Here is a 26,039-nt window from a genome sequence, read left to right as displayed (position 1 = left end):
TGGTGATGGTGGATTAAGCAGGAGGTGGTTCCACATGGTAAAACCACCGAGCGTACCGAGGTTTTAAAAACGTTAAAGTTTCAGGCTGGGTGAAGCTTTTGTTCATCCTCAAGTCAAAAAGGTGCAAGACGATGTGCTGTTTGAAGGGTGAAATAGCCCCTCCTCCACTTGTTGCTGCTGGTCAGCTTACAACAACAAGGCTGCTATATTTTTCTCTTACTTAAAAGAAAGACAAATTCATCTGCTTGGAAAAATGTGATGAAAAACACAAGCAGTATTATCATATTATGATAATATTGCTTTCATATTGTTGGTTAACTGGGCAATAAACATTTTAAAACTGTTAGAAAATCAAGCAGGTTCTTGTTCTGTACTATCAAATTAATATAAAAATCCTGTAAGAACATGTTAGATTACTTTTGCAGCTGTTGCTTTTCTGTTTTAAATACATTTGATGGTGATGTACGTTTTTCATTTAAATTCTGAGAAGATTTCCTGTGTTTAGTTAAGATTGTCAAACAGTGGAAACCTCATGAAGGCCCTCTTTGGAATATTATGCTTATGAACTATATTTGGTTATTTGATCTCCTCTCGGTGTGGTTACATTTGTTTATCTGTCCGTGACTCTATAGAGAAAGCTGTACAAAAACAAACCCAGATGTTTCATTTTAGATATTTCAGAAATAGTGAATGAATTACATTTAAGACATTTAAAAAATGTTGCAGAAAAGGAAAAATAATACACACATTTTAAAGTTATAACATTGCAATCTGTGTTAATTGGTGTTTCATAAACCAGGGTTTCCCCCAGTACAGCCTGGCGGGCCACCAGGCTTTACTTGTGCCCCCACCAGGCTAAGCATTGCTTATTTATTTAAGTCTTTTTTTAAAATGTTTGCATTTTTTTAAGACTTTATAGTTGGTGTTCAGATATTAATCTTCCAATCTTTCAATAACACATAATTATCAAGTTTTTTTTCAAACTCCTTGTCAACTTTAAACAGTTTTTAACTCAAAAACATTACAGACTGCTGGAGGAATGACTGCCGAGCGCCCAAACCACCAGGATAAAGGTTTATGTAGTATCCAGTGTGGGCTAAAGCTAAATTAAGTTGCAAAATATGAAAATATGTAGACGAAAATCTGCACCAAACTTTGACTCTGTTGCCTTTTCCTCTTTGTTCATTACGCAGGCTGTCTGTGTCCGGCCAGGGCTGGTCAGTTGTCCATTTATTTCTCCATAAGGCCTGATGGGAGAGGAGACCACTCTTATCAATATTTCATATAATCATATGATGTTGTGTTTGGTCAATCTGCCTTTTATGGTCTCTTGCTATCTTAAGCTGAGGCCGTCAGTACTTAGGGCCGCAGAGGAAATCAATGGGCAGGATATCATCAGTGGCCTGTGTGTTACAGTAAGTTCAGTAAGACTGTGTTAGCATTTCCTGTAATGTTGACATCATGATGTTTTTAAGACCCTCTGGGGAGGGATTTCAGATATAGCAATATGTTTTTGAAGGCACCCATGAGACTGAGGAGTGTCTTAATGTTTGACAAAAGAAAAGTTCCTTTGAGTCTAAATCAGGTCAACTTTTTCAGCTAATAAACTTTCAGAAAAGAACTGGTATTTAGCTTTTTTTTTTATTCTGACTGTGTGTAATATATGTGCACATTATTCAATGAAAGAAAAAATATAATTTTTTAATGTACCTTTAGCAATTTGGGTTGCCATCTGTATGTCCTCGCGCTACCTGACGTTTCTGAACTGCTATAAAATTCCAATATTATTATCACCAACTCATAATGCAGGCTCCATGAATAATTTTAGTGCATTTAGTCGGGGCCTCGTCGGTTGAAACAAGCTCCGTTCCGGGCTCGTGCGTCGCCCGGTGGATCCGGAAACCCCATTAGCCAGGTGGTACCGCATGAATTAAAAATAGACGGACACGGTTTCCCAGTTAGGACCGCTTCGCCGACTCCCGCCGCCGACCAATCCGCAGGACCTACGCCGTTCTCTGTGCGGAGGCCGCAGCCCGACGAAAAACCGGGAAAAGACGCTAACCGATCAGAACACGGAGCCGCAAACCTTCTGAACCGCCTCCCTTCCGCACCGTCCTCTTCGCCCGTGGTACGACTGTCATCCCAAGATGTTTTCACAATGTTTTACCATCCAATTTTTTTTCTTTAAGAGTGCGCCTCGGGGAAGTGTGAATTAGATGGCAAACAGGAGAAAATGTGGCGGAGACACCTCAGCTGAGGCGCGTTAGCGAGCTGTCACCAAAAACCCCGAGACGCTGGCCGAACCACACGACAGGAGAGCGGTTTCAGAACATTCTGAATTAACTTCCAGGTCAGCTTCGATTTTTTTTTTCTGTCTGCCGTTGAAATGAGCACTTCTTCTAATAAAACATCTTTTAAAACGGGCAGGACAGCAGGATTCATAGCTGATTTATGCAACTTTACTTCACCGGCCTTACATCCGGCTCTACAACAAGTTAAGAAAGACAAAGGAAAAGAGATTAAATATAATGAAGCAGAGTAAGAAAATCGAGAAAATAAGAATTTGAGTTGGAATAATAAAGTAACAATTACAATGTCTTGCTAAAAGCATTTTCCCACATCCAAACCATAATCTTCAATGTATTTCTTTATACTTTTCTATAATACAAAGTATTGCATATTTTGAGAAGAGGATGAATTACTGCATGTAATTTTCAATTTTACAATTTTTACAAAAACAATTTCAAAGGTTGAGCCATGTGCCTCCAAAATCCCTAAATAACAATGAGCATAACCAGTTAACTTGAGAGGTCATCTTGTCAAATAAAGTCGATCTCTGTGTAACTTCAGGATTAATGTAGCTGTTTAGTGGAGGCCTTATTAGTCTGTTAGGCTACTTTCACACAGCAGGTCTTGATGCTCGAGTCAGATTTTTTGCATGGGCATTCAGCCTCAGTCAGACTGTTTGATGTGAACGGTTTACGTCCCCAAAGCAAAACGCATGTGCAGAAGACGAACGTTGATATCACACGGCAGCGTTCTGTTCATGGAGCAAATAATTAATGGAGTCATTTATAAATCAATTTTAAAGCTTACTCAGCTGACAGTATCATCACAAAAACATAAGACGAGGGAAGCTAATAAAAAGGCTGCAATTTCTGCAGAGACGTCTGTTTGGATGAATAGTCGGAACCGCGAGTGGTGGGTTTGTGATATGATGCTCTTCAGTGGAACAGATTTTCAGACGTTTACATCCCGATTTACTGCGTCTGGCTTTCCCTGCAGCAGAATCATGACACGTTTCACATCAGTGACATAAAAGTTGGATAAATGCAACATGTCCGTTCTGGCTTCAGACACTTTGAAAACATTCGGGTACCAAGAGGCTCTTGGTGACTCTGGAGCAGCTGCAGAGATGTCCCGGTTTGGTGTTTTTATCTGTCAACAACTATTAGCTGTTCCTGCCACAAACCTGTTCTTTACAGAAAAGTGGCAAGAAGAAAGCTATTGTTGAAAGAAAGTTATTTGATGTCCTATTCAAAGTTTGTAACAAGCCATGTGGAGGACTCGGTAAACATAAGGAAAAAGGTGGTCTGATCAGATGAGAACACAATCACACTTTGTGGCTAACATTCAAAACAACATATTGACAAAAACAGCTCATCACTTCAAACACAGTTTCCACAAAGAAAAACACGGTGGTGGCAGAATCATGCTGTGGGGCGGTGGGTGTGGTTTCTTCATTAGAGCAAGTGAAGCTGGTCAGTCAAAGTCTAGACATTAAAACAATTGAGAATCTGTGCAAAGGCTTAAAATGTAATATCCATATTTATGCTTAATTTAACCTGACTGAGCTTGAGTTATTCTGCAAAGCAGAACTAGCATTAATTAATGTCTCGTACAAAACTGGTAGTCAAGTTTATTTGTATAACTCATTTCAACAGTTCAAAATGCTTTACATCATAAAAAGATCATACAGTTTGGCCTGCAATAATAATTTTGACTGTAAATTACCCCAGAAATTATTGCGATAAACAATAATATTGTTATTTTGAGAACATTTTCAACTCATATAATAATAATGGCATATTAATGCAAATGTGCTCAGGCAAAAATAAAACCTGGAAAACATTTTGGATATGCAAAACAAAAAACTGAAACAAAAATAATTAAAATTGATTATGAAATCTTGGCAACCAAAATTGCATTTGAAAAAAAAAATAATAATAATTCAGCTCAGACAGGGAAAAGAGGCTGAAGTGGCAGATAGTACAAGATAAAGATTATCATACAAATAGCCGATCCCCCAAAATACTTTTAAAGAAAAATCACTCCAAACCGCTATACGCCACAGTTATGAACTACTTTGATTTGAGTTTCTTATCTAAAATCCCAATAAAACACACCACACTTTGTTGATGTAAACCGTAGAAATGTTAAAGGGGTAAGACGGCTTTTGCGAGGCATTGTTAAATCGGGGAAACCGATGGTGGAAATCATAAAACGGATGTTAAAAAAAAAAGTTACAGTGAAGCAGCTTTATAGACAAAATTATGTTTCTCAAACAAGACATGGGGGAAAAAAATTCAAGGTTTAAAAGAATAAAACAAAACAACAAGTGAGACCAACACTGATCAGGATGTAGAGCACCAACATGATACGGAAAACAAAGAAATGGAGCTCCGGTGGCAGCGCTGTGAGGCAGGAGCTTCCCAACAGCACCCCAGCCCCATGCTCTTCACTGCCTGCTGTATATTTAATAGCCACTCCATCATTCTGCCTCCTATCCTCTATCACTCTCTGCCTCTCCATCCCTCCATCATCCCCCCCCCCGGCTCATCCACGTCTTGCCCGAGCAGATGGGAGATTGTAAGGCTAGGTGGCCCATCCAGGCAGTGCAATCTGTCTCCGCGTGCTGCACTTCAATCCGATGGAGTTTAAAAAAAAAAAAAAAAAGAAGGGGGCCGGAGTGTTTCCAGCTTGACTCTTCGCATATGTGGAGCTTCAGCTTGTGTTATAGAAAAATAAAAATCAGTGGAACGGCTTGGACTGAAAGCATGTCAACAGAGGCAGACAGAGGGAGATAGGGGGAATAATTGTTGGGGAATTAATCAGTTGGGAAGGCTTTTTTTTTTTTTACCAGCCCCTGCGTGGGTGAGAGTAAATGCGACGCAGGCCAAGTACAGAATTAAATTTACACCATTACAAACATGTTTATCTTTATCCCTGTGCTCTGTGGTGTGAGTGTGTGTGTGTGTTGCAGGGGAATCTGTGTGACGCCAGTTCAAAGCATTGTCACATTTAAATGTGTCACAAACTTATCCTCCCTCTGGATTTTTTTCCCCTGCAATTGTCATAAATAAACAATGACTGGGTCCGGCCAAAGAAGCAGCAGCTTCTCTGGGCTTCTGGATGCTATGTGATAGCAACCACACACCTGGTATGTAGATGTGTAAAACAAAATAAAATAAAAATAATTGAGTGATTTTTTGCTTAACCCAACCTTTATGTGTTTTTATTTAGTGAGGAAAAAGTATTGTTTATCACACTATTTCACACAGTTGATTTTTGGCAATAGAACGGCACTTAGTCTAATCATCCAGAGGAACGCAGCATCACAGATTATTCCCCATGTTTAACAGTGGGAATGATGTGCTTTTCCATATTCGTTTTTTTCCCAGCTAGACCAACCTGGATGTTTGTTGATCTCTGCTTGAAAGGAAAAGACACTCCTTTTATTAAGGTAATGGTTCTGGCCTGTTTTTAAGTAAAGTTTGTATACTAAAAGTCTAAAGCAGTATCTTCTGTTAAGCAGAGTGCAAGCTAGCTTTGGCTAATTAGCCAGCTAATCTTATCTTTCTGTGTTTCTCAAGGAACACTGCCAGGACGACACCATGCAGAAATATTCAGTCGTAATGTGGGGGTTTGTTTATTTGCTTCATCTAAATTCGGCAGGAGTTTATTCTGGTTTACTCTTCCACATGTGTGTACATGTAGCCAACATATCTTGAGCCTTCTACTGTTTTTAGCTAACGCTGCTTGTGCTACTTGCTTCTTATGACTGAAACAGCGTTCCGTTCATGATTTTTCTAAATATCACAAGAAAATTCATTTCTTATTGTCCACTGATGTGTGTTCTCATTAACGATGAAATAATTCCGTATGCATTAACATTATGTAATATTCAGTACCGTGTTATTTAAAAACATATTTCTTACATTATGGTTTAAATTTTTTACTTTAATTCCATGATACCTTGGTGTTTCTACTAAACGTTGCCTATTTAAAGGTCTTTAAAAAATTAAGAACAGTAATCGTTTCTTCTTTTTCTGTTAAATTGTCTCCAGTTTCTCAAAACCCTCTCTCCGGTGATAAAGTTGTGTAGCTAAAACTATCCTATAAATAAATGTGACTTGACTTGCCATGTGGGTAACATCAGCAATATAATTTCCATATTCACCTAATTGTGTCAGTCACTCTTTGTCTGCTAAAACAGTCTTTCCAGGTCAAAGAGATGCTTTTGCAGCAGTTTTCAAAGTTCAACACAAACCAGAAAGAAAAAAAAAAGAACCAAAGGGTTTGGGGAAAAAAAAAACAAAAAAAAAACACTGGGAGAACAGCCTGTAAGGTGGCAACTTGACTTTGACATCGCCAAAAACTCGGTGGTGTGAGGAGAAGAGACAAAAAATTAACGACAGTGGGCGATAAATTTTTCATCCGCGCTACACACTCGAGGTGAAATATGCGAACTGCAGCATGACGTGTAAAATGTGTTTGGATCTGACCTGCAAACACTGCTGAGGAGCCTATGAAAGATGCATGGGGCCACTGGAGAGGTATAAAGAATTTAGAGATATAAAGGATATATGACAAATAAATCAGGATGCAAATCTAACCGGGTGCCACTGGGACTTCTCCAATGAAAACGGCCTGAATAATTGAAGAGGAAGAGGAAACATTTCATCAATGAGAGGAGCAGTGGAAACCGTTCCCCGCTTCATCTTTTTTTTTTTTTTTTCTTCTCCCCGACCTTTTTCAGGGGGCTTTCCAAGTCTTTGAAGCAGAAGGGAACTCCATTGAAAGACACAAGCATGGAAGCATGCAAAAACGGTTTTGAAGAGGAAATTGATGAACAAATCGTTGCGACAAAGTTTTTTTTTTAATTATTTACAAAGCAAAACGCAACTCAGACAGACTCAAAACAAAGAAGGCATAAGAAAAGTGCAAGTCAAAGAACCATCTCTCAAATATATAAGGTCTTCTTTTTCCTGTACCTTACTGCTTTAGCAGATGAGGCCTCTGGGAACACACGCAAAAAAAAAAAAAAAGATCTACTGTTTAATCTCTTATCCTCACTTCTTATGTTTTCATGCTGACTGTCTAAAAAGATGACAGACTTTTAAGTTTCTCTGTTTCCCACTTTATTCCATCAGTTCCAACTTTACCTCTTAGTTTTCCATCGACAAAATCAAAAATCGACATAAAAACAAAAGGCATTCTGAAATCAGACGCTCAACATTAAGAGAAAAAAAAAAATCAATAGTCTAACGGGAAATCATGATGGCAAACCCGGGTTGCCAAGCATAACCGTCTTGGCAACTGCGTCACCAGGGATACTCACTCCCCATAGGTGGAGTTCATTGATTAGAGTTGGAGCTCACCCCAGAGTCATAACACTCATTAAACACTGAAGGATTTTTTTTTTCCCCTTTTCCTTTTTTTGGAAAAAGGGAAATGAGAGCCTCGGGAATTCTGGGAAGAACTCGGAGGTCGTATTCATTAAGAGGTTAGAGACCCTGTTCTCAGCCCAATCTGTATTTCACTGCCTGACTTCCACCTCCGTAGCATCACTGTTGGAATAACCTTCATTACAGAAACTCACAATCATGTGGAGGCTGGTTTTTATACTGCTGATGTTGTAGAAACTTTCAACACTTCATGGCTAAACGAAGGTCACTTCATTAGCTATTAGAGCGTTTCAAGCCGTTTTTCCAAAATTTTGTTAGCCAAAGAACTGATCAGTTACTTGGTGACTTTACACCAAATAAACACCAGGTGTAAAGTCACAGCATTATGCATTTTTCAGGCACATAGTGCCGTTTTATATCACAATCACATTATTATGTCACCTCCAGTTGTTGTAAAAATGCAGTTCATATCAAATATGACAAGAAATTTGACTTCATAAAACTACAGTACAATTGACAGAACATTGTCAATTATCCAATTTTTGTTGCAGCTCAATACATATTCAATTTTATTTGTGGTTTTCATGCCAACGACCAAAAAATAAAACGTGACAGGCAAACTCCATCACTGTGAGCAAGCAAACCTCAAAGACAGAAGCTGATTATGAATCTACACAATGAATAATTTATAGTTGGAAAGACTTAAGAAACAGGTCACTGTATCTGCGAAAGAAAAAAACCTCCAGTCGGTTTGGACACAGTTTTTCTTTTTTTATTTTGTCTTGCTTGAGCGGTCTCAACAGCAGCTGGTTTAACACAGAGTCCCGCATGATCTGTCATTCCGAGTTAAAAACAGGTATGCTTATGAAGTGATACGGGGCTGTTGTGACAAATACGTGAGCTCAGTGTCACATCTCATAGCGCGCAGTGAATGACATATCAAAGACCATAGACTAACCACTTGACAGAACCTGTCCACACTCTTTACATTTTAAATGCAGCTGAATTGACAGACTGAATGTGTCCTTGGATGTGGAGCAGCTTCCTCACTGATGTGAGAAACTGATCTGCACTTACAGTTAAAGGGGAAATGCTGCCGGCTTTTTCTTTTTTTTTTTTTTTAAACATATTGCGATCTGCTTATTGGTCATGGATCCTAACACCTTTTGATGTCTGTTGCAAAGTTTCTGTGTGTATGTGAAGTAATTTGATCATCGGTTTATTTAGCAATCAGATTGTTTTTAATAATATGGAAAAATAGCTACAATAACTTAGAGAAAAGTAATACGGTTATTAAAATATATATGTATATATTTAATGCAGGTGAAGAATACCTCACAAAAAATAACTGACTTGATCTTTATGTTTTATGTAAGACAATTAACTTCAGGATTTTAAAGACCGTAGTTGAGGGCATTTTAGGACACTTTGTATATTACACATTAACATATTGCATATTTCTCACTTCAGCTATTTTTGCTTTTTTTTTGTCACGTTTGCATGATTCAAATCAAACAAATCTTCATATCATGCAAAAATAACCTTGTAAATGCAAACTGAAGGGTTTTTTAAATGATGAATTCATTGATTAAAAGATATGATTTCCAAAGCAACACGTTCCTATCAGGGGCATTGGAGGCATTTGTAGTGGGGTTAGAGCAGGATTTACTAACATGCGGCTCTTACGTCTCCTGGTGAATTGGCTTCTCTGTCAATATTCCCATTTTAAGTTGTTTGTGAAGTATTTTATTTTGAAAAATATCAACGTCTTTTCAGCAAAGACTTCACACACGTCTGCAGATCAACCATCTCTATTGCAGTTACTTCAACTGAACCTCTGGCACTAGCACAATTATACCATTATAACCTCATGACAAAAGCTAGTCACTGAGAGACGACAACGGGGCTTATTTTACCTCATCTAGTTGTCAGACTGCACTAACAATTCACTTTCTTGTTAAAAGGCCCTGTATGATTGAGCCAAACTGATGACGTCAGCTCTCATTATCGCAGAAAACTAGAAATAACAAACAAAAACTGATCTCTAACAATGAACACACGTGGGAACACAAAGGCTACAAGTAACAATCTATAAGTAATAGTAAGGTAACACAAATGTTGAAACTAAAACATTCGAACACAAAAATGTTTCCAGTCGTTAGCATGTAGGGCCCGTCCACACAGAGATGATTTTAGGTGTATCCGCAAAAGTCTTTTGTTATTTAGGCTTTGCATTCACATGTATTTGGTGTCTTTGAAGACCAGAAACAGTCATTTTTTAAATCGGTTTCCAGACCGGACAATTTCAGAAAGCCGGTTTTATGTTTCTGTGTGGTTGTGCAACCCGCATCTTTATTTGAATGACGGCACAGTAACTCCATCTGTCTCCATCATGTATGCGCCTCACTTTCACAAATACCAAACTTAAAAAAGATTCAAGTTTGAGAAAAAGACCAGAAGCGGAAGAGGCATGTAAGGAAGCAAATGCTTTGTCACTGCACTGCAAGCACGAAAAAACACTCATCGTCTCAAACTAAAACACTCATGCAGAAAGGCTATTTGGGAAAACTGTTATCCCTTTGCACAGTTTGGCCTATTTTACACTGCATGTGTAAGAGAGGGTCAAGGTCAGCAGTGCTACCTTGAAAAGGAGATGAGAGGAACTTCCTCGGCTTGGAGCAAGCACAAAGTAGCTGGCGGTGGCGTGCGGGAGGGGCAGGATAGCCGGTAGACAGGGTGAGGGCCACTGCCAGTACGAGGCTTTTTGTGTGTTTTGTCAGCTGTGGCGGCACCCCTTAGGTCTGGTGGACACACGCCTGGTTCATAGACAACTGCTTTGTTTTTGCTCGGAGGGCAGCCATGATGTTGGCGTGACAACGGTACGACGTGACGGAATAGAGACTTGCTTACTCGAAAAGCACTTAGTGTTTTCAGAGATGCTTGATATCCTGAACTGTTTACCCAAACTCTGATACTCTTGACATTGTCAAGACCCAAGATCAGTACTGACATCAGCCTCTCTGTGTTTTCTAGTGGCATCACTCGGGAATTATAATCACCTGGAGTTCCACTACAAAGGAATGTGCATTCCTGCACTCCTCTCTAGCCCTTGTGCATCTTTCAACCACAAACTATGCCAGGATTTCAGAGAAACAGAGCATCCGTTGACAGCAGGCGCTCCTCCAAAGACATGCTTCTCATGCCTCGCAGAGGCCCTCTTGTACAGAAGAGTCCAACCCCCTCCATTCTCCTCTCCCGCAATCAAAGACAGCTTCATTATCTGCTGACTAATTTTGTGCCTGCCCCCAAAAAGACTCCCAGGTAATCGCGGTGCAGGTTCACCCTCCTCCAACGCACCTCTCCAGAACGGCCGCACAGACTCGGAGACCACGAGGCCACAGGTCTCCCTAACAAAGAGCCCTCTCAGGAGTCTGCATTTCACTCCCCCCAAACCCTATAACAACTAGGGGAGGAGAAGGAGCACTATGAAGGAGGAAAAGAAGGAGGAGGGGGGTGGAGAGCAGCCAGCACTGAGACAGTCGGCAATACAACATTTGAATGCCCCGACCGGGGACACACCGTCGTGCCTCTCCAATTAAATTATCCAGTCCACAATGGCGAGGCCTTGAGAATTGACACTTCCATTGAGAGTGTGTCAGCAGCTTTGTGGGGACCGACAATTTCTATCTCTGCAGAAATAGATTTGCTCCCGAGGGGAGCAACAATAGCAGGGCAATCCTTCTAATGCTCATTTCTAGTAGAAAAATAGGGATGAGAGCTGGGGATTTGGAAGGTTTACTTACAGGGACCGAGGGAATTCTCTTTTGAAAGCGATAATATATTTGAAGTGTCTTTGACCGGTGTGAGCTGAACTGTGATGAATCTGGTTTCCCTAAGATCTGAGACAAATTCACTGCTTTTTTTTTTTTTAGTCAGAGCTAATGTTTTTTTTTAAGGCATTTCTTTCCAAGATTTTAGCAACTTAGCAACTGGCCCAAAGACTTGGAGCTCATTGCCAAAGAGAAATGGTCAGAATTAACAGTGGAAACATTTGAATATGTGACGGAAACAAAGTGAATATTAGAGACAAAGACCAGTACTGTCTTTTTATTTTGGGAAAATTAAGAGTTGACCTGTACGTTATTCCTCTGTTATAAACATGATGTTCATTACTTTGGTCATCTTCATTTCCTATTTTAATGGATATTCTTTCATTTCTGTTTTCATTTCATTTCATGCATTTTATTTTTATTATAGCTATTAACTGTTTCAACATTTAGCTGGTAAATATTTATTTACCAGTTAAATGCTAAATTTTATTACAAATGCTTGGGTATTTTTAATTGTGTTTATGCTTATGTTTACTATATAGGTTTTTGTGTTAATTCACATAATTTCTTTGTTACAATATGCAAAATCCACAATTGCATTTCCTTAAGTAAACTTTTGATGTATTGACCTATTTTATCTTTTTTTAAATTAGAATGATTGTGTCTAATTATGTTATAATTATGTTTCTGTTTATACCTCTGTGAAGGACATTATCTGCCAAGAAAGAGAACACTTCTCTAAAACGTAGGTTAATTTGATTCCTGACAAACCAAACTAACCTTTCAAACAGCTGCACAAGTAAAAAAAAATGCACTAACATATCAAAATGTTGATGAAACATTTCATATATGACACTGCTAATAGTGTCATATATAAAAACCCAATGAACCTCCCCTCTTCTCTCTTTTATCAGTCCTCAGAGAAATCTGAACAAGATGTTTGACTGTGATGACAAAGGCAGAGTTGTTCTGTTTGACTCAGTGAATCCAAAGTGAATATGATGGACAAACGTACGAGCATAATACGTCTTTCCTCCCCGTCTGAATCTAAGTGGATCTTGGTGAAAAGTAGAGCCTTCATGTCTGACCCCAAGAGGTCAAACTGAACTGATGCAGTTTGGTGTGTGTGTGTGGGGGGGGGGGGTGATGGGGGGGTGTTGTGTGGGATGTTTCCACAACTGCACCCCACCCCGTCTGAGGTTCCATGCAGAGACATGTCTGTGTTTTTGTCCGACCCGGCAGATGAATGAAAAACCTGTTGGTATGAATGTTTTAATATTTCCAGCAGCTTCATTCTTGAGGACCCAGAAAGTATTTTTTGTCTAGTTTCCACTGCAAATATCTTAGTACAATTGGGGGGGGAAAAGGGCAAAACTAACTTTGTCTTTTCAACAAGATTTGTACAAATCTCAGAAGAACTTTTACATCCTGAATTGTTCAGATTTTCTCATTGGTTTCCTCAACGTTTACTAGTAAACTTCATTTTGTATTTTTTTTTTCTATTCTCTATGCAGCTTATGGAACTTCTACAGATAGACCTGTAATGTTCTGGACCTTGTTCTGGGCTCTTTTATTTAAGCTGCTGATGTATCCGTCGAGTACTTTGTTTTTTCGGACAAGTCCTGCTGAAGGTTTACAACTTGTTTCCTCTATAGTGGACTTGGTGACCCTTTAAAGAACGACAGATGTCAATGACTCCAAACACACAATCTTTTACATTATTAGAAAACTGCAGCATATTTACAAAGGTAATTTTATTTTCTCCACACACCCGCTAGTTGTCTGGAGCACTTCCATTTTGTGGATCAAGGTTGTAATGTTTCACAGTCGGCTATTTCTATGGCTATTTGCGGCATTTTCCCTTTTGCTTCTGGTCGCAGCAGCATTATGTTTGCATTTGTTTTATTGATTTCACCTTTTTGCTTCTACTCTCAGTAATTGCTGCATGTGATGTTTGCACCGTTTTTCCGTTGCAATAGTTTGTCTTGTTTGAGTTTTGCATCATTCACATTTGCACCTGTTTGCAGCGTATTTTGTTGTTTGCTGCGTGTTTCCATCTGTCGGCCATCGTAGACAACGCCGTGGTGAGGGAAGAAAACGTGAAGCAAAACAAATTCCAGTTATGTCAGTTGATTTATGATTTAACATGAAGTCAAATACTTTTTCACATAAGGCTAGCTACAGAAAATGATACGGTAACACTTTATTTGATGGGGTGTGAATAAAGTCCATTAAAAGTGCCAATTTTGCATTAAATTGTCATTATTTACATAATTATGCAAAGTTGGCACTTTTAATTGACTTTTAGTGCAACTTTTAAAGCAACTTTGCATTGAAAGTGCCATTATTTACCGAATGACACTTCATGACAACAGTCATAGACATTCATAAGGCCCCTTTCTTGTTCATGACAGATGCTATGTCATGTTTATGACAGTGTTATGTCAGTCTTATGCACACCCCTTCAAATAAAGTGTTACCAATGATACTATTACACAGAAGAAGTTATTGGAACAATTTTCCTGAGACACAAACATAACTACACCATGTGAATTGTGTCTTGCAGTAGAGATGAACCCAGTAATTCTAATTTTGGCAGATTTGTGTTTTCTTTTAGGCCAGTAACAATTAAAAACTAAATTTTGATTGTGAAATAGTAAATTTATTTAAACAGGAATAAGTATTATTTAGTATTCATTTTTTGCATAAAGCCTGGCCATCGTTACATATGTCGCAGACAAACGTGAGTGACTGGGTCAAAACCGGATCCAAGTGTGGAAAAACTTCAACAGTCCTCACCTGGTTTTTAAACCTGGTTTTTACCAGGTTAGTTTTCATACCTTATCTAAAAATTCAACTGAATTTTATCATCGCTAAGACAATAGACAATACAATGCCTCCCAATATTGTGTCAAAAAAGCATGTATTAATGTTCAAACTACTGTATTTCATTTAACATATTCTTTTACACCCACCCTCCGGTGGGTCGTATTTGACAAATAAATTAAGTTTTATTTAAAAAAAAAAAAAAAAAGAAACACTTCTATGACCGCTGCTGGAAACAAAAAAGATTCAACTGTAAGCCCAAAGGACTTCCTTTGTCCAATCACAGACACCATATAGTCCAAGAGCCAGAGGAAAGAAATCAAGACAATAATTCTCCTCCTTTGTCTCGGTTTCTGGGTCAGGGCCTAATTGATTTCCTGATTAGTCGTCCATCAAACTGAATCACAACCTGCTTTCGCACCTGCGAGGGGAGTGTGATTTCATACTTGAGAAATTCATTAATGTTGAGCAGTTTATTTATCTCCTTAACAAGTCTACCCTGGTAATTCTGAGGTCTGTAATTTAATGAAACGTGCAGAACATCGAGGCGAGAAGAAGAAAGTAGCAAAATTATGGAAATTGCATTTTCTCTTTAGGTTAATTTTCACCTTTTTTTTCCCCCCACCAGGAACGTGACACTTATGATTATTCATCTCCTGACAACAGCTCAATTACCACAATAATTCTGTTTTTCATTTGTTATCATCGTGGGAAATATACTGTAACGCAAGAACCTACACAGTGTAATACATGCTGTATACAAGATATACATAGTCGGAGAGCAACATTCATGCATTTCATTTGTGGAACGAGTCCCGATCCTCCGGTGATGCATAGGCTTCGGCACTGCAATTATCTCCTCAAGAGCACAATGTAGGCATAATTTCCCCAGACTGCGTAATTATCCTTCAGTGAGATGATAAACTCATCACAAAAGTTTGAGGAATAAGAACTTCGCTCAAACGAATTCGTCTCCTGAATCGAGAAGAATCTATTTTTAATCGTTTCGCAACCAGGTGTCTTGATTACATTTGGAGCCGGCGGGACAGAAGCAGCTGGATGAGCAGGGAGAGAGAGGCATCCACACAGGCAGGCTCTGCAGCATGCCGAGAGGAACGGGGTTTTAAGCCAGCTGTTGGAGGGATACCTGTGCATGTGCATGGACTTCATGTTAACTTGCAGGTTTTGGTGCAATGAGCCTTTGTTAAGGCACATGATTACATGTGGCGTGGACTATTCACAATCTAATTTGAAAAATTTTGAATGAAATGAGAAACTTTGCGCTTACCTTTTGTTGGAAACATTAAGGAGGTCTTAATCATATCTTAGGTATGATTAAGACTTCTTGACCATTTCAACTCATCAGCATCAAGAGACAAAACTCAACTTCCGAATATTTGTAAGTGTGATCACGATTTGCACAGTCAGTGTTTTTCTAAACCATCCGTCGAAATACCCAAGACCCAAATAATCAACAAGTTATTTTAAAGCAGAGAAAAGATGCTAGTGCTTAACTAGCTTTAACAACAAGAGGAAAACATAAGTTTGAGGACTGGACATCCATCATATGGTCTTATTGTAATAAATTCCTTGATCCATCAAATTCATGATGTCAACTATCCGTACTGTTGGGGTTGTCGGTTTTACTGGTTTTTTCCAAAGTTTTTTCAATAACAGTGTCAACAAATATCAATACATTTGAAAATATTGTTAAATGCAGTCATTGTGTGCCGTTTAGTGACACATATCACACTGTTTGTGACTGGTGTCCTAAAGAAGCGCATTACAAATATTTCCAAGAGCAGTTTTTGCGTTTGTGGAGCTATGATTGCCGTGCCATGTAGTCACAGGCCTAGATTTATCTAATAAAGAAGTAATAACAACAAAATACTGTGATAAAACTTTGAGTCTATATTCTCCACCCCTTTTGACGACCGTAGTTGCATTTGTTGACTCAGACATATATTTGGAATCTTTAGAAAATGTGATTAAAAATATGTCGAAGAGGAAGCTGTCCTAAGAAACCGCAAGTGTTCACCGAGTTTATTTTTTTATTCCAATTTTATTTATTGTTCTTGGTCATTTTGTTTGTATCTTTTGGGAGGTAATATTTAAAACATCTTCCAGTTCCAGTATCAAGTGTTCTTTCAAAATCCAAGTTTATTGATCTTTGAATGCAACCTTATGTTATTATGCCGTTATCGATGTAATACCTAAAAATGATTGCAAAAAATAATGTTATCATTAATCGCAATAATTTCTGGGGCAATTTATTGTACAGTGAAATTTGTTATTGTGAAAGGCATATAACTAATCACAGCTTCCAAACAGAGAAAAGCAAAGTGCCATATTATTCTAATTACTTCATTTGAAAGCTGACCTGCAAATTCCCACCTTACCGTTTTGTTTTTGCCATATATCAGTCAATCAACGTGTGTGTGACGGTATCAATGACAAAGGTGTTTGGCTAAATGTTTGGTCTCTATTCAACTCAATCCTTTTCCTTCAGTTTGGGAATAATCAGAGGAGTATTTCGGTGTGCTCATCGTAACCCGACACCAGCCAATCGTTCCCCACTCGGCCCTTCTGTCCTCTCCCATCAGGCCAAGCAAGGCAAGCTCAGCTGCAATTATGATACTCGAAATAATTCCACAAAAGTGGAGCCATCATTAAATAACTCAGTCTCTTAGTCCTGTCTTGACTTTTCCTCACTCGTGACATCATTCAGGCTAAATGTCCTTCTGCAGCTGTGTGACTCAAAACAGAAAAAAAAAAAAAAAAGAATACTCACACATGTATCGATTTTTGTCGGTAGCGGCTAAAAACATTTCCTGAGACGACGGTTAGCTCCAGAAAGTGTCTCCGAACTAATTGAAATCACTGCTCAGATGCCTCTGCAACAAAGCCCTGGAGTGGGCTGATTTTGTACGTCTGTGTAAACAAATAGTGTTTAATTTTACATGAGTATTTGCTTGGCGCCCAACACCCTAAGAGCACGGCCATATCATTAATAAGCCAGACTTGCTCATCAGACTGTAAATGGTGCGCTTCATGTATAAAATATCAGAGGAACGGAGTGGCCCCTGCGTCTGTAAAAAGGCTTGAATGGTCGCCGTGGCTGCGATTGATGAAGCGCGCCGACACCTGAAACCTGCGATGTTTACGACAAGACTTCGACCCCGGACTGGGTCTGGTGTACGTATCGTATTGTTTATCATTTATCGTATCAGTAACTATCAGTTAATGTGAACTATGATTAAACCAATCAGCATAAAGACTCAGTTACCCTACTGTGAAATAAGCATAATTCACACTACTTTAAGTTGCAGTCACTTTTATTTAAAAAAAAAAAAAAGCTTTTTACAGATTTGCTTAAACTGTCACAATGTCATGACATTCGTGTTGCTCTTTCCATCTGAAGAAACGCACTGCTACCCGAGCAAAAACAAGCAGTGCGCAAGAGAGCATGATTGACAGCACTAACACCCTCCACCTGGCTGTGATTGGCTGTTTCTAGTTACGACTGGGAGCATTGGGAGAAGGCAGAGGAGCAGATTGTCTGTCTCATACCAAATCCCTGTAAATCTGAACCTGGTTGACATGACAACATTAGCTCTAACTGCGACAACTTTTCACAATAAAATTCATCTTAGTGTTTTATACATATAATCCAGTTGTAGTTGCTAATATTCTCTAGTTACTTACATATGATTTAATGTAAGTAACTAGAGAGTTTAAAGTTCTAGTGGGTTAAAAGTTTATAGTTCTTGTTTTTTGGTTTCTTATTTGCTTCGATGCTCTTCTTTACCATCGCAGATAACTTTAATGTCATCACACCATCACTTTGATAATATTCATTGGCCCATATCCAATGAACTGTATTAAGATTTTGGTATTTTTATGAGTATAAACAATATTCAAGTCTTTTAAAATTATGAAGTTACAGTAATATATGTATAAATTATACGTACATTTTAAATTTCAATAATGTGGACTTGGAATTTAGTTCTAGTGACTTTAATTTAAGCATTTATTCTCTGGGCAACTAAAGGAAATAAAGCTTTGTTTTAGTTTGATGTGAGTTTTACTTGAACTATTCCAGTCAGGAAAATATATATATAATTTGGGCACTGAGGACTGCGTCTCGGTTAAAAAGAAATATTTTGTAGTCGGAAGAGATTCAGTGACACGTGAGAAATTAAATGAATAGTTTCTATATTCCGTTGACTTAAATATGTTTCAAGAATTCTACCCAACAAAATTGTCAGTACGTCGCGATGGTTTGTGGAAAGGATGGCAGGTGTAGGAAAGAAAGAAGCATCTGAATAAAACATGAGCTCCACCGCGAGGTGATGGCGACTGCGCTGGTTTGAGACGATCCGTCCTTGGAGGGTTTAGAACGGCGAATAGACTTCGTCCACGGCTGTCCAGTTGTGATTAACTATTAAACCGCGCCAGGTTAAGGTTGGGATGAGACAAAAACAATGCATGTGGTGAACGCCTGCCTGCTTATTCCCTGGATCCTCTGCAGTCCGGGCCCCTCAGCACCAGCGCCGCGCATGCTGAGGTTGTAAATAAAGACCAAGCCACTCATGAGTGCTGCCTCTGCATAGATGATGTCCTAATTAAGATATGCAGTGAAATGGTTGTAGGGTGTTTTCATTTCATGGTTCACTCCACATTCTCTATGTGCCTGCACAAACACACGCGCGCGCACACACACGCATACACACGCACGCACACACACACGCATACACACATCAATCCTGTGGTTTTCATCATAAATAAATTGAATATCCTCTCACCAAACTACTTAATACATCTGCAGTGTCACGCCAGAGCAGATTCCTGTTCTATATTACAGATCGTTGCTTCCTTCCAATACATTTTTGCAGGAGGAAAATAAACATTTTTGGTTTAATGAGTTCACACAAAAAAAAAGGCTCAGTGGACTGAAAATATTTTCTGTAAAAGTTTAAGTAAATACAAAACGTGATGGGGGAAAAAAAGTCAGAGATAATATTAATGTTGGTGATAAAGAAATGAGTTTTTGTTTTCAGTTTCACACACGAAAGGGAGAAAAAGTAGCTAATCATGTTTGGATTATTGTCATCGTTAAATTGTATCTTTAATCTTAAAGAAGGGGCATAAATGTAGTGACTATTAACATTCTTGTGGGAAAAAGAAAATTAATGTTTTTATTTCAACTTATTCACATTTGTTTAATTTTTACGTTGTACTCTCTTTGTGTCCAGATTTGATTTGAATTTGATTTGTGGAGCCCTAAGCACCATCACATGTGTTCTGGTTATGTTGATGTATTCTCACTTTTTACAGTGTGTGTGTTTGTGACGATGTAGGAAAAATCTACCTTTGGGTATAAATAGAGTAACTTAACCTCATCCAACAACATTTAGCTTTTGAAATGTGTGTTTGTTACATATTTCTGGGATCCAAAGACCTATAATGTAGCCAAAGTACCATAGATACCTAAGATACCGTACTCGGGTATTAGGCTGCGTGTTGCTACAGGGACTGATATTCTCTGAGAGCGTTTCAAGTCAGAAGAGGCAGTTTAATGTAAAACATTTCTATGCCTGCTTGAGTTTGTTTGACGCTTCACAAAAGTAGAGATGTTTGCTCACTCTGCTGCTCAACACCAACTGCGCTGTCGTACTGATTAGGGGAGAATAAATGTATAATGTAAGTTTGATAAAACAAAACGGTCCAGGTTGTCTAACCTTCTCAGTTCTGTTGTGAGACAAAGATTTAAGTTATCCTAAAATTGTCTTTTTATCTGAAACTTTTACTGTACCTTCAGACCTTAACTGCACTGTTTCTCTTATGTTGAACTTTTCTACACAAAGAAGAAATGACTAATGAACTCATGTTACTATGCTCTTGTTGTTCTTTTTCTTTTTGGCAGCTACTTTGAGAAACGACAGAACCTTTTTTAGGTCAGATCCACACATGGAGATTCAAATCAGATGAAAGTGGAGAAAATAGTAATAGTAGTGAATGTATCACAACAGTGATAAATCACAAATCCTATCACAATAATTGGTAAATGATACGATAAATGCCCATCCCTACCTTTCTGCTTTAAGATTCATAAACAGTTGAGGTAAATTCTGATTTTGATCCAAATTCTTTACCAAAATACATGTTAAACTACACTTCCCTAAACAACAGCACACACTTGTCTTTAGTCATTTTGTTTCCAATTTCCCATCAAATGTTTCCAAAAATTTTAAAAGAAAAGCTTCCAAACATTAGGATTTTAACCTGTGGCTCTATTTTTTCCTTCTGTCAATCAGGTCAATTGAAAACGTCAATCTTTCTTTTGTTGAAGACTGTATTTTTTTGCATCTGTGATTTCAGCTTTTTTTTTTTTTTTTTGCATCATTTTTCTCTTGCATTTATTTGTTGTGCTTTGGACTTTGCATCATTCATTTGTTTGCTGCACGTTTAGCAGTTTACTGCAAATTTACTGCAAATTAAATAAAATTAAAGTTTTATTTAACTTTAATTGGAGTTAAATAAAACGGTAGACAAAAACAAGCAAAGGAGCACAGCTGTTAAAGGTCTAAAAAATACTGAAAAGAAAACAATGTATCATTTTAGTCTACCTTATTATCCTGGTAAAATGCTGGATGTTAAAAATAAACCTGTGTTTGAGTTTGATGACTCAGGAGCCCCAGAAGAAGAAATGCTGCTACATAGAAACAGTCTGTCCATCCCTAGAGTGTAAACTATCTAATCACAATCTGATTAACTTACATACCAAAAAAAAAAAAAAAACTAAGATAACCTGCTAAATTTGGTCTAATCTTCTCCACTGAAGGTTTATGACATCGCGCCCGTGTGTGTGAGGTAGGTGTAATGTATGTGTGTGTTACAGTAGTGAGTGCAGCACAGAGCCAGAGGGCTCAGTGTTTGATCCCTGCCTGTAAAATGGATTATCTGGTGGCAGGAGGGTGAAAGGATAGCAGTGTGTTTGCACTGAAATAAGAGAAAAGAGTCAGGATGGATGCCGCATGTGTGTGTGCGTGTGTGTGATCTCAGTAGCGGACAGCCCCAGGGACAGGGCGGCCCCTGAGGAAACGTGTCTTAAGAAGCTCGCCATGGCTCCAACTAATGCTCACTTTGTCACCCAAACAGGGCGGGAAAGATAATCAATAGCCTTTGATAGCTACTATTAGGGTTTTAACAAGCTTTTCCTCACGCTGGGTTGCTCCAGCAAGGAGGAACGGGGAGAGCCAAACAAGTCTTCATCATCATGTCTTTTACAACCTTTATACGTCTCCATACGGCCCGCTGTGTTTCATCTGTTGCATCAGGACGTTTTCGTAGTTATGTTTAACAAACAGCCGATTGTCACAAGAGCCTTTGTGTTCTCTAAATATAGTTATATCACAGTTCAGTCTTATGAAATATCCTCCTCACCTATTGGGGACAAGATAAATACATTTTCCTCTGCAGTACAATAATCTCAGATTAAGCAGACTTTAAATTTAATATTATGTGTACAATTGAAAACATTAGAAATTGCCATCGTCCCAAATTATTGGTACCAGTGAAACTGCTAAATAAATCAATAGAACAGCGGCATTTTTAAAAAAATTTTATTTAGGCTCAGGTCTGAAAAATCCATTGCCATTAAATCCGAGGCCAGTAATTAATTGTAATTACAGTAAACCTGACATTTTAATTAAGATTTTACTGCTTTTGTTAAGTAGGCAGTGTAACTTCTCACATTTTTAGCTTTTGTTTAACCCTCCCGTGGTCTTACAAGATGGGACCAATTGTGCACAGTACGGTGGAATCCCACTGACTCCAAATGCGACTTTACAAATTTTTTTGTGTGGTTTTGGGAGCTGGCGGTCTGACGGTACAACTCAGACCGCTGTCTGACCATGAGATCTGCTACGCTTCTCCTGAGAATTACACTAACACCACAGGATAGTTAATGTCTTCCAGATCCATTTTGTCGCTTGTTGTAGCCGCAGGGTGAGTCAAGTGCGAGTCTTCTGGGATGTGTGATTAGCAGGAGCTCAACAGGACAGATCTGCAGTGCGTTGTGCTTGTTGCAGTCTGATGAACTTCTGCACCCAACTTACTTTGTGTCCTCAAGGTTAAACTGTCTACTCCTCTACCTTAGACTGTAATTAGTAGATTAACACAACTTTATGTCACACATCTGTAAAACAACCATTAGATGCTGTTGACGTGCCAATTGGTTGTTTGAAAACTAAAAAGAATTGGTAGGAAAACTTTTTAAACTCTGAAATGTTCAAGTTTTTTCTAGAATATTTCTGATTGTTTTACTCAAACATACTCCTTTTTTTAATCCAACTAAAATGACTAACACACCGTCCTACGATTGGCCCTTTGAGCTCCGCAGTACAAAAAAAACAAACAAAAAAAATCAAACCAAACATGGTTCTGAAATAGTAATTTAATTAGAAAAAAACCCACCTGTTTCTTCACCTGTTTCTACATTTCCCCCGTTGGTGAATAAATGTGGCCAAATTAAAAGTTGGAGTTTTAAAACAATTTCAGCTCCAGATTATGCTACTGCAATAAAAAGTTAATTTATTTTCGGACCTCTTACAAATGCTTAGCAGGAGTACCGATAAGGTGCTTGTTTTTCTGCGAGGGTGCACTATAATTTTCATTTCACTCAGGTACATGCCCACATCTGCACCGCCAGCACCTAAGCTAAACTAAATCTAATTTGCTACATCTGTGTTTCTCACATCATTAGAATAATTGTTCCCTCCTCAGCTGTTTCCCTGCTGTTATCTATCAATTTCTTCCCCTCAAACCCAAATGATGTGTTCATTTCAAGGACTCATATGAGCTTTTTATTTCTTCCCATTTTTTTCTCCCTCTCTTTTAATCTCCAACCACTTCTGTCAAAATTAACCCCTCCCTTTAAAATGTGCGATACTAATAACCGTAATTAACCCAAAATGGAACTTAAAATAATTACAGACCAAGAGGATTGCTCATTCAAGAGAATGGCAAATTAATCGTCTTTTTGAGAGGCTGATCAAGGTGTATTGTGTTTTGTTCCCGCTAACACTTAATCTTCATTTGCTGACAAGTTCCATTAAATACGGCTTTGCCAGTCACCAGTTTACAACACAAACAACTCTTTATAAATAATATTAGAATTAAAAGACTGACTAGGTAAAAAAAAAAAAAAACCCAGCCCCAAACACCCTGAGTAAGGACAAGTTAATTTATCTGGAACATACATGAGGGTGGAGCAAGATGGGTTAAAGGTGGATATGGGATTACTAGTCCCACTAGTAGATTATTCCACTTATGACACAACATTTTTCCCATATTAGTGAAATAATCTACCAGTGGAACTAGTACGTCTTTTTTAAAGTCAATATTCAAGATTTATTAACTTAAAACAAGCTTTCATATCTTGATGAAAAGTAACTTGCGAGTTAGTTTTGTCTTATTTTACGTGTTCTAGGATAGTCGCAGTAGAAACTAGGCCAAATAAATACTTGGTTAGATTTTGGTTTTTTTGCAGTGATAGAGAAGGACACATAATGGCGAAGGGATGCTGTTAGTTGTAAGCTTAATGTTCTCTCCCAGCAAGACGCAGTATAGACCATTACAGGGGTCTGGTTTGCTTCATTTGACCAACACAGTTAACAACCTTACACAGGATGGCACAGAAAACAATAGGCAACAAATGCACATACTGCAAAGCTTATTTCAAAGATGCAACTTCTCTGTTACACTATAATGACAGAAAAAAAAGGACCAATGGCTTAAGAGTTCTAAAAATACGCCTCCTGAAAGAGTTTTCTTTGGATGGCATCGGTGCAGCAGCACAAACTGCTGAAAGGATGGAAGGAAAACAGAGGCTGAGTCAATGAAAGCTTATCCGTCTATCTGCGTTCCTGGTTTCCTCTTTATCTCGTCCTGCAAAAGGCAGGCGGACGGGGGCGGGGGGAGATTTGTTTTTTACTAGGGCTTTACAGTAATGCTCGGCGGGTGAAATTATTCCTGGAGCCCCTCCCCTCCAGCCCCCGAGTTTAATTATTTCCTCTCGTATCAATACAGGCCACCGATGCAATTTCCGTGTTGATCCGATTAAAGAAATATTACATTCTGCCAGGGCATGGGGCAAATTGACTTTGGTGGCAAGGTCTTGACAAGAACCAGACACGCAGCTTTATGCATCAGTAACGGCGTAACCATGTTATCCATGCATTGCTTCCTTCAGTGGAAAGCAAGATGCAGGGTGTTTCCAATGAAGACAGAAGAGCGGAGGCAGGAAATTCAGCATCCAGGACATGGATGGGATTTTCATGTACGCAACTTTCCCTAGAATACCTGTCATCAGGACCATGAAAGCCACCATGTTGGCCAAAATGCAGTACTTCAGGTATAAAGCTAATATTCTGGAGAAAACAACCCTCTAGCTTAATTTCTACACAGTTTTCAGTACCCCCGTTCCTATTACAAATATACACGAGATATTCCGCTAATGTTGGGGGGAAAAAAACACAATTTTACAATTCCAGTAATTCCATTAAACAACATATGCAGTTAAAATCACACTTGAATTCAAGTTTGTTCACGTGACTTCTTGTCGTGTTCTTTTTTGACAGTAGTAACATCTGGTTGTTGATTGTGTGACTTGTGCTTCCATTGCAGTTTTGTGAAAGACATTATTTTTGATACGGTCGAAAAACCATCTCATCCTAAAGCAAAATCTTTTAATCGAAAAACATGAGGTTTTTAGCTGCCGTAGTTTTTGGACTATAAGCCGCTACTTTTTTTCCCACGCTTTTAACCATGCAGCTTAAAGCCCGGTGCAGCTTTTATATTTATGTTTTCAGTGTTTTTAAAAAACCTTGAGGCTGCGGGTTATAGTGAGGCGTGCTCTATTGTCCGGAATATACAGTAATTTATTTTCATAATTACAACTTTGTAGAACAGCCTCGTCATTCAAATACAGCTGCAAGTCTGTCTGGATAAGCTTCCACTAGAATTAGGAAGAGGCAGAAAAAAACATAATAAAAGACAGCAAAGTTTTTGGTAGTGATGTGGAGAAAAAAAAAAAAACAACCTTCGACGAGTATGAATACTTTTGTGGCTTCACTTTCATGTGCTTGAAGCAGAAAATTGTATAATGGAAAGTAAAACAGAGTCCAGGAATGAAAGTCAACAATCATGTAAATGGAGAAGAAGACTAAGAAACTTTAGAAGAGCTGGGGCAAAAAAAAAAGAAAAAAGTGCAACCATGTGTTGCGGGGAAACACCTGTAGTCCTGACAGGTGTTTTCCAACCTCTCTTGCAGGACTCGTGATTAGGAGCCTCCACGCTTGCCTTACCGTGTCAAAGGGAAGCTTATCCTCCCATCAGTGCAGAGGAGGCCCTGGGTAAAATGATGGCTAATTAGGCAGCAGAAAGCTACAGGCTGGATGATGGTGGAGTCGGGGCCAGTTTAATATGCTGCTGGTGAGGAACCAGATCTGTGTTTACTGTACGCGAGAGAATAAAGTCCAAAAATGCCAGAAAAAAAAGAAAAGAGTTTACTCAAGTTACAGATTTCTTAGTTGCACTTAAAGTTGAATTCATTTAATTAGGGTTTTCTCTTTATTGGAGTAAAACAAATCTGATATGTAATTAAAAGAACTGTCATAAACAGTTATAATGA

The 26,039-nt window shown here is 38.5% G+C and overlaps 1 long non-coding RNA gene across 1 annotated transcript in view; it reads right to left on the bottom strand.

Annotated features, from left to right (window-relative positions):
• Window positions 1–1,070: 1,070 nt before the first annotated feature.
• LOC103476481 (uncharacterized) overlaps window positions 1,071–26,039 on the bottom strand; it is a 58,564-nt gene continuing 33,595 nt past the window's right edge. The window contains exon 3 of the long non-coding RNA XR_535480.1: window positions 1,071–1,247. This is a non-coding gene — a long non-coding RNA (uncharacterized LOC103476481). The remainder of the gene's footprint in view (window positions 1,248–26,039) is intronic.

This window comes from Poecilia reticulata, linkage group LG15, assembly GCF_000633615.1.
Source record: "Poecilia reticulata strain Guanapo linkage group LG15, Guppy_female_1.0+MT, whole genome shotgun sequence".
NCBI classification, from domain to species: Eukaryota; Metazoa; Chordata; class Actinopteri; order Cyprinodontiformes; family Poeciliidae; genus Poecilia; species Poecilia reticulata.
Note: the sequence above shows the minus strand (reverse complement) of the source record. Positions and strands in the feature narration are given on the sequence as shown.